General features: G+C 43.2%; 1 long non-coding RNA gene across 8 annotated transcripts in view; it reads right to left on the reverse strand.

The window, feature by feature from the left end:
* LOC104913048 overlaps positions 1-5634 on the reverse strand; it is a 65401-nt gene extending 59767 nt beyond the window's left edge. For 4 of the 8 annotated variants that reach the window (XR_004161215.1, XR_004161214.1, XR_004161213.1 and 1 more), the window contains exon 1: positions 4925-5633. This is a non-coding gene — a long non-coding RNA (uncharacterized LOC104913048). Of the gene's footprint in view, positions 1-4924 lie in introns of all 8 variants that reach the window. The other 4 variants (XR_002119360.2, XR_002119364.2, XR_004161212.1 and 1 more) reach the window with 2 other exon arrangements.
* Between the last annotated feature and the right edge of the window lie 3439 nt (positions 5635-9073).

Here is a 9073-nt window from a genome sequence, read left to right on the forward strand (position 1 = left end):
TTTTTTTTTGCTACTCCTACTTTAATCTCCTAATTAATAAATGGCTCAATAAATCACAAGATCTTTTGTCCATGGAGAAACCTACATTTACTGTCAGAAATACTGCACTCTAAAACTGGTAGTAGACTACTGGCCACTTACATCATCCTGCTCTGACTTTTTTTTTTTTAAATTTATACTTAATTTGAAAGTGTATTGGATATAATGCCATTTAAAACCTTTGTGCAAACCCTCCTTGGCACTAAAGAGCTCTGGCTGGGATGGTTCGGCATTCCCAGCAGCAGCACAGCACTACCTGTGGCAGATCCCATTCCTGGTGGCTCCATGACTGGGAGGCCCTGGGAGGACTTTCCCACAGCACATGGATATGTGGGCACTGTTGGGATGCATTCATAGCAGAAATCCAAGAAAAAATCCTTAGGAAAATACAAGCCTTGCAATAGCGCTTTGCTACACCCCACTGGATAGGGTTGGCCATTTGATGCACCATCATCAACAAAACATTTAGAAGGACATTCCTAGACAATGTGTCTCCAGCCATCATCTCCCTAGTGCAATATGTTTCTGCAGGAAGAGCCTGCAGACTTTGGCATTCATTAGGTGGACTTGAAGCAGCACTTTCCTCCTGTCACCACCTCCAGTCTGCCTCCTTCCTCCCTAGCAACATTATAATAAATATTTACCATTCTGTGTTCCCTAGACTTGACACATAAACACCTCTCACTGTTCTGTCCAGAGGGAATTGAGGATTCTTATCTTCATTTTCTGAGTGTGGATGTGAAAGCAAAGACAGGTAGGGCAAGACTTTGCTGCTAAAAGCATGCATCCTGCATTAATCTTGGCAATGTCTGTGACTTGGCAGCCCAGTGGCATATCAGGACATGTAAAGCAGCCCAGCATTTAGTGGTCAACATGAGGGCCAACCTGCTTGCAACCCTTACTCCTGCATTTCTGCATAGGGAACCACAGCACAGGGCAAAGCTCAGTGGTTTGCCTCTGACAAACCAGTAACTGCTATCAGACCATGAGGATGATGGGGAAGAACAGCTCCTTGGAGATGTGCTACAGCAGTACACATCTGGAGGGCTCTCGGCATCACCTGGTGCTGGCTGCTGCTGGAGCAGGTAATGGATGGGATGGACCCCACAGCTGTCCCCATGTGGTTGTTTCTTACAATTTACCATCCATAAAAAGAGAAGTCTTTATTATGAATGGTGTAGACTGGGTTCTCTATCACGGCTGTGTCTGAAAGCTGCAGCTGCTGCTGTTGGCTGTTCCTCCTGGGGAAGGCTGTTACAGTGCCCATGGAGATGGGAGAGTGTGCAAGGCAAGGCAGAAAACCCGTTTTTGTTGTGCAAAATAAAATGCCTCTCAGAAAAGTTGCTGTGTTGAGAAAATGTTAGCACTGCATTTAAGACAGCCCCTAAATGTCAAGGGAGCATCAATCATTCCCTTTATTTACACTAGTAAAAGACACAGCCTCCTATATGAGTGCTGATAAAAAAAAAACAACACAAGATGTGCAACTACTTTTGTGTGAATTCTTACTTATACCAGAAATATTTCAACTGAAGCTGATCAGCTGAATATAAACACTGTTGTAGCTGCACACATAGGCGTGAAAAGGAAAGAATTCCTATTATCAAATAATCCACAGCTCTGAAGACTACAGTTCCCTGCACCAGCACATTTCTAACCATTCCTAGTGAGTGATGTGTGCAATAGTTTTGGGAAGTGGGTGAGTTCCTAATGGAGGATGTAAGGTATTCATCAGATAACAGGTAAAAGAACATTAATCTATCTTTCAAAGCATATCAGGACACGGAAAGGAAAGGAAAGGAAAGGAAAGGAAAGGAAAGGAAAGGAAAGGAAAGGAAATCATTAGCATGCACACATTGCCTCTGCTGGATCAACTCAGCTGAGCTCAGTTGTGCCTCCTAATGCTTGCACTGCAAATCACTGCTTGATAGTCCTAACATTTGATTAATAATAATAATAATAACAGTAATAATATTTGCTGATGGGAAAAGACAGGATGTGATTCACTGTGAGCAGAATTCTTGGGTTTTCTATCTAGCTTGCACACAGGATCTCAACACTTCTACAAATGAAGCCCTTAACTCCTTTTGCCAACCACAGCCAGCAGTAAAACAGGTAAACCAACAGCAAGATCTGCCTAAAAACAGCTCAGGGAGCCTTAACACATCATTATTGCACAAAGCAGGAAAGCAGTGGAATACAGAGGAATAAAGACAGGGAATAAACTCTTGCTCAGTATATACAGGAGATGAATAAACTGTTCTACCCAAATAAAAGTGAGGACACTTGCTATTATCTGTAAAGCTCCATCCTGGGCTCCAACCCCTTCTTTGGGAACTCTAAAGGGGGAACCCTCCCTTGGCCCCTTATCCCCTGTGGATAGTGATAAATCACTGCTCTGAGTGATAAATTCTGCTCTGGGGTCTCCAAACACAGGGAGAGCTCTTTCTTCAGGCATCATCCTGATGCAGGAGTAGCTCAAGCATTGCCAGAAGATGAAACAATACCTCAGTGCTGTTTGATCTGGATATTGACATGCGGGAAGCCGTGTCCCATGTCAGAAACGCTGCCGTTGGAAGGGTTGGGTGGTAATTACCTGATGGTGCTTTAAAGTGAAGTTTCCTGCTGAGATTAAGCAAAGGAATGCAACAATATATGCATATTTTGATTCAGAGAAGAATAATCAGGAGACGTGAGGAAGTGAAGGAGTGCGATCCCAGTCCACCGAGCCTCAGTACGCAGAGTATGACTTTTCAAAGAAGTTACTTCAAAGGTAAAATTCTGGAGAACAGAAGGCAGATGCATCAGTGTGAATCAGACAATATCGAGGAACCAAGCTTTAACAGCTAATTAATCAAGAGCATTCCTTGCAGTATTTCCAGCGCTGCACTCACAAGGACGCAGGGCATTCAGCTTCGCGGCGGAGGATGGAGGCAGCTCCATGGCTGGATGCCCCCACACCTCTCCCCAGTCCAGCAGCAGCTCTACACCCCATTAAGAGCCCAGCTCCCTAAGGGGAACACGTCAGCACCGAGCAGCCCTCGTGCTTTGCATCACTTGCAATCTCGAATATTCGAACGTAGCGGAACACTGAAACTTTTTAAGGAGGCTTTGGGATTTTCATGATCACAAATACGACATTCAGAGTGGGTCAAATCAAGGAGATTGCTCCTGATCAGGGCAGACTGCGAGCCAGGTGAAAGCACGGTTCGGTTCACTCAGTGCTGGTTTATCAAGGATTTGTCATAAATTGAGGAACACTCAGATGGTGCCCAATAAATATGAGTTTTAATCAAAATTTGATTGCAGAGGACATAAACCAGCACAAATGTTGCCAGCACAGTTGCTCCACCAAAAGATCAGGATGAGCAAACTGAAGCCATGGCCCAGAATGACCCCTCTCCTGAGCAGAGCTCTCCATTTCCAGCCTGGAAACTGCAGGGCAGGATGGACAACAGCCCGAGAGAGAGCAGCCTCCTGGGGCTGGGGATGGAACGGCAATAAAAGTGTATTCTGATGTGATCCAAAGGCACAGCCCAATTATCACAACAACATTAACTTGCCATTAGGGCTTGTAGGAATCAAAGAGGAAGATTTTGATTTCTAAAAGCAGAGTCAAAGGAAAACAGAAGCGGGAAAAAAATATATTCAATCCTCTTAAAGCCTGACCTAAAAACCTTGCAGTGTAAAATATGCACTGAAATATTTATGTCAGGTTTCTATGGCTGAACATGTGTGTGTGTATACGACACATGGCCTGTGTTTCCAGAAGCTGAAGGTAATTTGCTGATATTCAACTTTGAAACAATGCTGTTCTTGCACCAAAATGGATCTTTTGGGTGCTCCTACTCTGGAAGTGACTCATCTCCCCCAGCACGTCAAAGAAGAGAATCAGTCATAGAATCATAGAATCATTAAGGTTGGAAAGACCAGTAAGATCATCAAGTCCAACCATGAACTCATGCCTATGCTGGCAATGCAGAAAGGATGGAGCTAGTGGCCGGAACTTCACAAAGGCAAGGAAGTTTCTTCCCTTTGTACCAGCAGCAAAAAGACAGCCCCTGTGCAGAGACAGCCAGCACTGAGGGAAATAAGGGATGAATTCAGATCTCATCCATGGCACGATGATGGGGAAAAGGCAGAGTAAAGCCACACTGGGGATGAGTCGCTTCACATTTTAAGAGCGTAACAGAGCTGAGTCTATAAGGGTGTGCCTGCTGGTTTCTAAGGAACGGGCTGCTATTTATGCAGTCTGTTTACACATTCTCTTGGCTCTTTACGCAGAGGTAACACTTTATAATGTGAGCTCCCTTTCTCTTTTCCCTCATATTCACACAGACATCCACTACGAGCAGAGAAGGCAAAGATTTCTGTAAGTATCCCACATAGGTATGTCTTAAAGAAAGATATTTCAGGTTGTCAGTGTGAAATTGTCATAAAATGTACAGAATTATTATTGTCTGTGCATTTCTCTCTCCTAAGAGGATTGTGTTAATTAAACAAGAAGAGATTATCAAACTTTGTCTACAGCTGATAAAATCCAACTACAAATTAAAATGCATGTTAAAGCTAATCCATCACAAACTGAAAAATTAAGCTAGCTCATTTGTAATGTTTTTAACATCCTTTGTCCTTCAGACAGTGCCTGAATACTGGAATCTGGTTTAGTATTTTGCATTTTAGTAGATGTAGAATTCAATATCCAATGCAGTTTCTAACAGCTCGCCCTCTTTGCACATTTAAGACTATGTCAGTAATTTACATTATGTTTTACAAATGGAACTGTAAAAGAGAGGGGAAAATGTAAGCAAGCTGGGTTAAATTAAACACTTGCCTCCTTCCAGTGCCAATGAGTTTTGAAAAGTTTCCTCTCGTTATTACATACCTCTCCATGATTCACTGCAGCAGAAAGCCAAAATGCCACCAAAGAAAGGCCTTTCCTTTGTTATTGTTGGAACAAGCAGGAACAAAGAGTTCTAGAAATTCAGAGGGAGATCCAATGGTTCCCAGCCCTGCTTGCACGTATGAGCATGAGTCATTCCAGCCGTGATTAGCCACATCAAAATGAGGAGGGAGTTGGTCCAAAGTGGCACACCCCAACCAAGGCCCTGCTAAAGAAGGACTTGAAACTCAGGGGTGCTAAACTAAAGCACTGCATCTTCAGAAATTCCTCTGATGCTAATAACTAGAGAGCGCTTTCTTCTGGCACAAGGCCACCGCAGTCAGAAATGGTGTTGGGTCTGAGGGTGATGATAGCTAAAGGGCAACAAAACTGATCTGAAAAGATAACAGAAAGGCTGTGCAATCTGGAAGAAAAATCACAGCTCTCAGCTGCAGGACGCCGGGTCTCTTCCTCGGTTTGCTGCTCACTCACGTTGTAACCCTCAGACAATCACAGCCCCACAGGTCCTTTTTCTATTCCCATTACTTGACATTTTGAACCCCTCTTGAACAGGGTCTTTGCTTCACTACAGTTTGGTGATGCTGAATGTTAATCTTGGTAGTGACCTTTAGGGCTTATGATGATTCAAATAATAATAAAGCGAGGGGGAAAAAAAGTACATGGTGCATTTCAATATACCAGTCTCACACCTTTTAAAGCAATTGTTTAAAGGACTTGCTCATTGCTGAGGTATTTATTGCTTTAGTTTCTGTTTTTGAAGGATATCACAACTCTGCTGAATCACAATTACCAAAAGCACAGCTTTCTCCTCCTAAATTGAGATCACAAAAAGCAGACGCCTTAGAAAATCCAAGTCTGGCAGAAAGAAGGGAACATGGGTATAACGTATTTGCCCTTAAGTCACAATCTTCATTCACCACATAGCAATCAAGCACTGCCTTTGTTCTTTCCCCTCCCCTCCTGGCCTGAGTATGTTCTGTGGTCACATCCTCCCCCAGCAGGCTCCAAGCTGCAGATCTGAGGTCTGGAGGTGCCTTCACTCTGCACCTTTGCTGCTGCAGTCCCTTCACCTCTGCCTTCACCTCTGGACCTGGGACACTCCTGCAAGAAGCACCCACTAACCCACGCACCTAACAAACCAAGGCAGGTTTGTTCCAAGAGCTTGGGCCAGGTTTAAGCTCTGTTTACACAGGAATCTTTTTAGACCATCTCTGTTCATCCTGCATCAGGGGGAACTGTGCCATTGGCCATACACAGGGAGCCAACCTCTCCCACTACAGCCATGTGTTGACCCAGCATGACCAAGGCACAGCTGGCTGATGTCTTCTCTCAAAAACTCACAGCTTGAGTTCAGCTGATTTGTTAAGACTTGCTCTATGTCCCTCCAGGCAAAAATTAAGCTCCTGTTGAATGTGGAGAAGAATAGATGCACGCCTCTGGCTTTGCTCCAGCTTAAAGCGAGTTAATTCCTCATAGTTCAAAGAATCAGAATAGCAAATTCTACACACCACTGCAATTGCTTTGACCTTGCATTATGATTTGTGCTGGAGTAAGGTCCATTTAGAGTACAAAGCACAAGGGTAGTATTTATTTAACTGATTATGCTGCATTCTTGTCTTATGAATCACCCTCCACAGATGGTACTTATGCTATGTCCTACTTTCTCATTTGACAAACGACTGCTCTAAGACTCTCATATTTGGCTCTAGCACGAATGTAACTGCATTGAATGCAACAGATTTATTTTTTATTTATATTGGTGTCAACAAAGTTGGACACAGAGCCTGTAAAAGTAAAAAAGTGCCCCAAATATCAGTAGAATTCAATATGGCACATTCATTATTTATAAAATGATTGTTTCTGTTGCAGAATATTATTGATATTGTTATTTTGTGAGTTTTCCACATGTACAACTGGTACATACAACTGTACATAGTCAATACTGCTTGAGATTAATAAGACTGGTAGAATGCTTTTCAATCAATATATTCTCTCCAAAGAATATGCAATAGTGCGTATGGAGGAATTGATTCTGTTTTCACAGAGGTGTAAATAAAAAACAATTCTTATGAGTGGAAGGAATTTTAAACGCAGGAAACAAGAAGGCCATATGTGTTGTAAAGATTAACATATATTTTAAGTGCAACTTTGTGGCGCTTTGGAGACCATTTCTGGATTGTAGTAATTATATGTTCAATAAAAAGCAGCTTTCAGATATAGAACCATGAATTGCTTCTAGTGAAAAAGGAAAAAAGAAAGATTTCTTTTACCCAGAAACAGGTTTGTCCGCTTACTCTTGCAAACCCTTCCTCTCTCAGGAAGAGCCAGTTTACATGAATAGCACCACCAGGAGCAGAATCTAGTGAGAATTAGCTGTTTAAAGACTATATGTTCCCATCCCATGGAACTAAAGAGGCTTTAGAACTCATATATGTCATGTGAATTTAAGGATGTCATCGATTCTTCCAGCCACACAGTTCTGGGGAGCTGTTGCAAAGTAATAAGTTGGGGTTTAGACAACTTTGGAGAAGGAGACTGTTAAGTGAAATGGAAAGTATATTGCAGTCCTTCAGTGGAGGAGGTGCTATCTCTGGATGGGCTGCTGGATACGTGTCCTGGACACTGAAGGGAATCGACAGCCTGGTGGCACTTTATCCCAGGTATTTAGGCATCCTGGCCAAGCTACAATTTGAATAATTGCATCCTTCCCACCTCTGCTGTTGTTATATTTTCAATCAGATTTAATATTCTTCATATCCTGTCCAAAACAACAATGTGCTATAAAAATAGCTATATCGTATTTTTTTCTTTTTAACACAAGTGGCTGTTTTTCAGCTGCAGCCTAGGGCTTCTTGCAGATGTAAAAAATATACGAGTAGGGCCTCATAGCTATATTCTCTTTTCACATCACCTGTAACACCAAATCTTCATGCATTAACTCAGGACATCATTAATTTTTCCTATTGCGTGCCCAGAAACAGAATAACTCAGGGCCTTCTTGCTTGGCACCCTGTGAATGCGTGATGACAGTCCTAACTGGGAAGTATTTGCACCCTGACTGCCCAGCACAGTCCATGTACAACCAATGCCCAACAGTAGCAGAGACTCTTGGCCAACGCCACCCACAGCTCCCCATCATGAGGCAGCCTGCAGACCTCCCTCCTGCTCAAGTTCCTGTAACAGAGACCAAATGGGGATCTGTTCATGTAACTTTTCCCTTTGACTGGTTAATATCTTCACAAGTTGAATTTGAGTGCAAACTTATTTTGCCTTTTCATGATGTTTAGAATCAAAAAATTGTTTGAGTTGGAAGAGACACCTAAATGTCATCCAGTCCAACTCCCTGCAATGAACGGGGACACCTACAGCTCCTACAGAGCCCCTTCCAGTCTAACTTTGAGTGTCTCTAGGGATGGGGCATCTACCACCTCTCTGAGCAACCTGTGCCAGTGCCTCACTACCTCTATTGTAAAAACCTTTTTCCTTATATCCAAAGTTTAATTAATCTTTCTCCAACAAATCACTGAAGCAGCCTTTTTGTTAATACTTACGTATTTTTAAAGTACATTTTATTTGAAATGATGCAGAGCAGCTGCTATAATAGCATGGCTGTTTAAAGCTGGATTGCTCTGCGTCTTGTCTTTGTGCTTGCCTGGAATGAGCTCCTTCACCAGGAGTTAAGGCTGCAGTGAATTTGGCAATGGGAAAACCTTGGGAGTCCCTCCAGAGACAGGATGCCATTTAGAATTTGGATTTCTGTCACTGTGAGCCTGCCTGCTGGGATGGAGACTGAGTCCCTGCCCAGAGCGTCTTCCAGCAAAGGGAGACAAGAATCAAGCAGAGGCAAAAAGCCCCAGGACTCCCAGTGATCACACAATACATAGCTCCGCTTTGTCTCCTTTCCCTTCCCTTGCTTTTTTTCCCTTCAAGGATGGGTCAGAGCAGATGAGCTTCCCAGCAGCAGTGCGAGCTGAGAAGGGATTTTGAAGGAGGAGAGGATGGCAAACTTGCAGGGAGAGCAACTCCCAGCCTGGGGTGTAGAGGGGGGCATGGGAAAACTTGGGCTGTTGCAAGGGCAGATGAAGGAGAGTAATAGAAAATTCTTGTGAGCAGACCCTGCAGTCTGGAGAA

The sequence above is a fragment of the Meleagris gallopavo genome, chromosome 13 (assembly GCF_000146605.3).
Source record: "Meleagris gallopavo isolate NT-WF06-2002-E0010 breed Aviagen turkey brand Nicholas breeding stock chromosome 13, Turkey_5.1, whole genome shotgun sequence".
Taxonomy (NCBI): domain Eukaryota; kingdom Metazoa; phylum Chordata; class Aves; order Galliformes; family Phasianidae; genus Meleagris; species Meleagris gallopavo.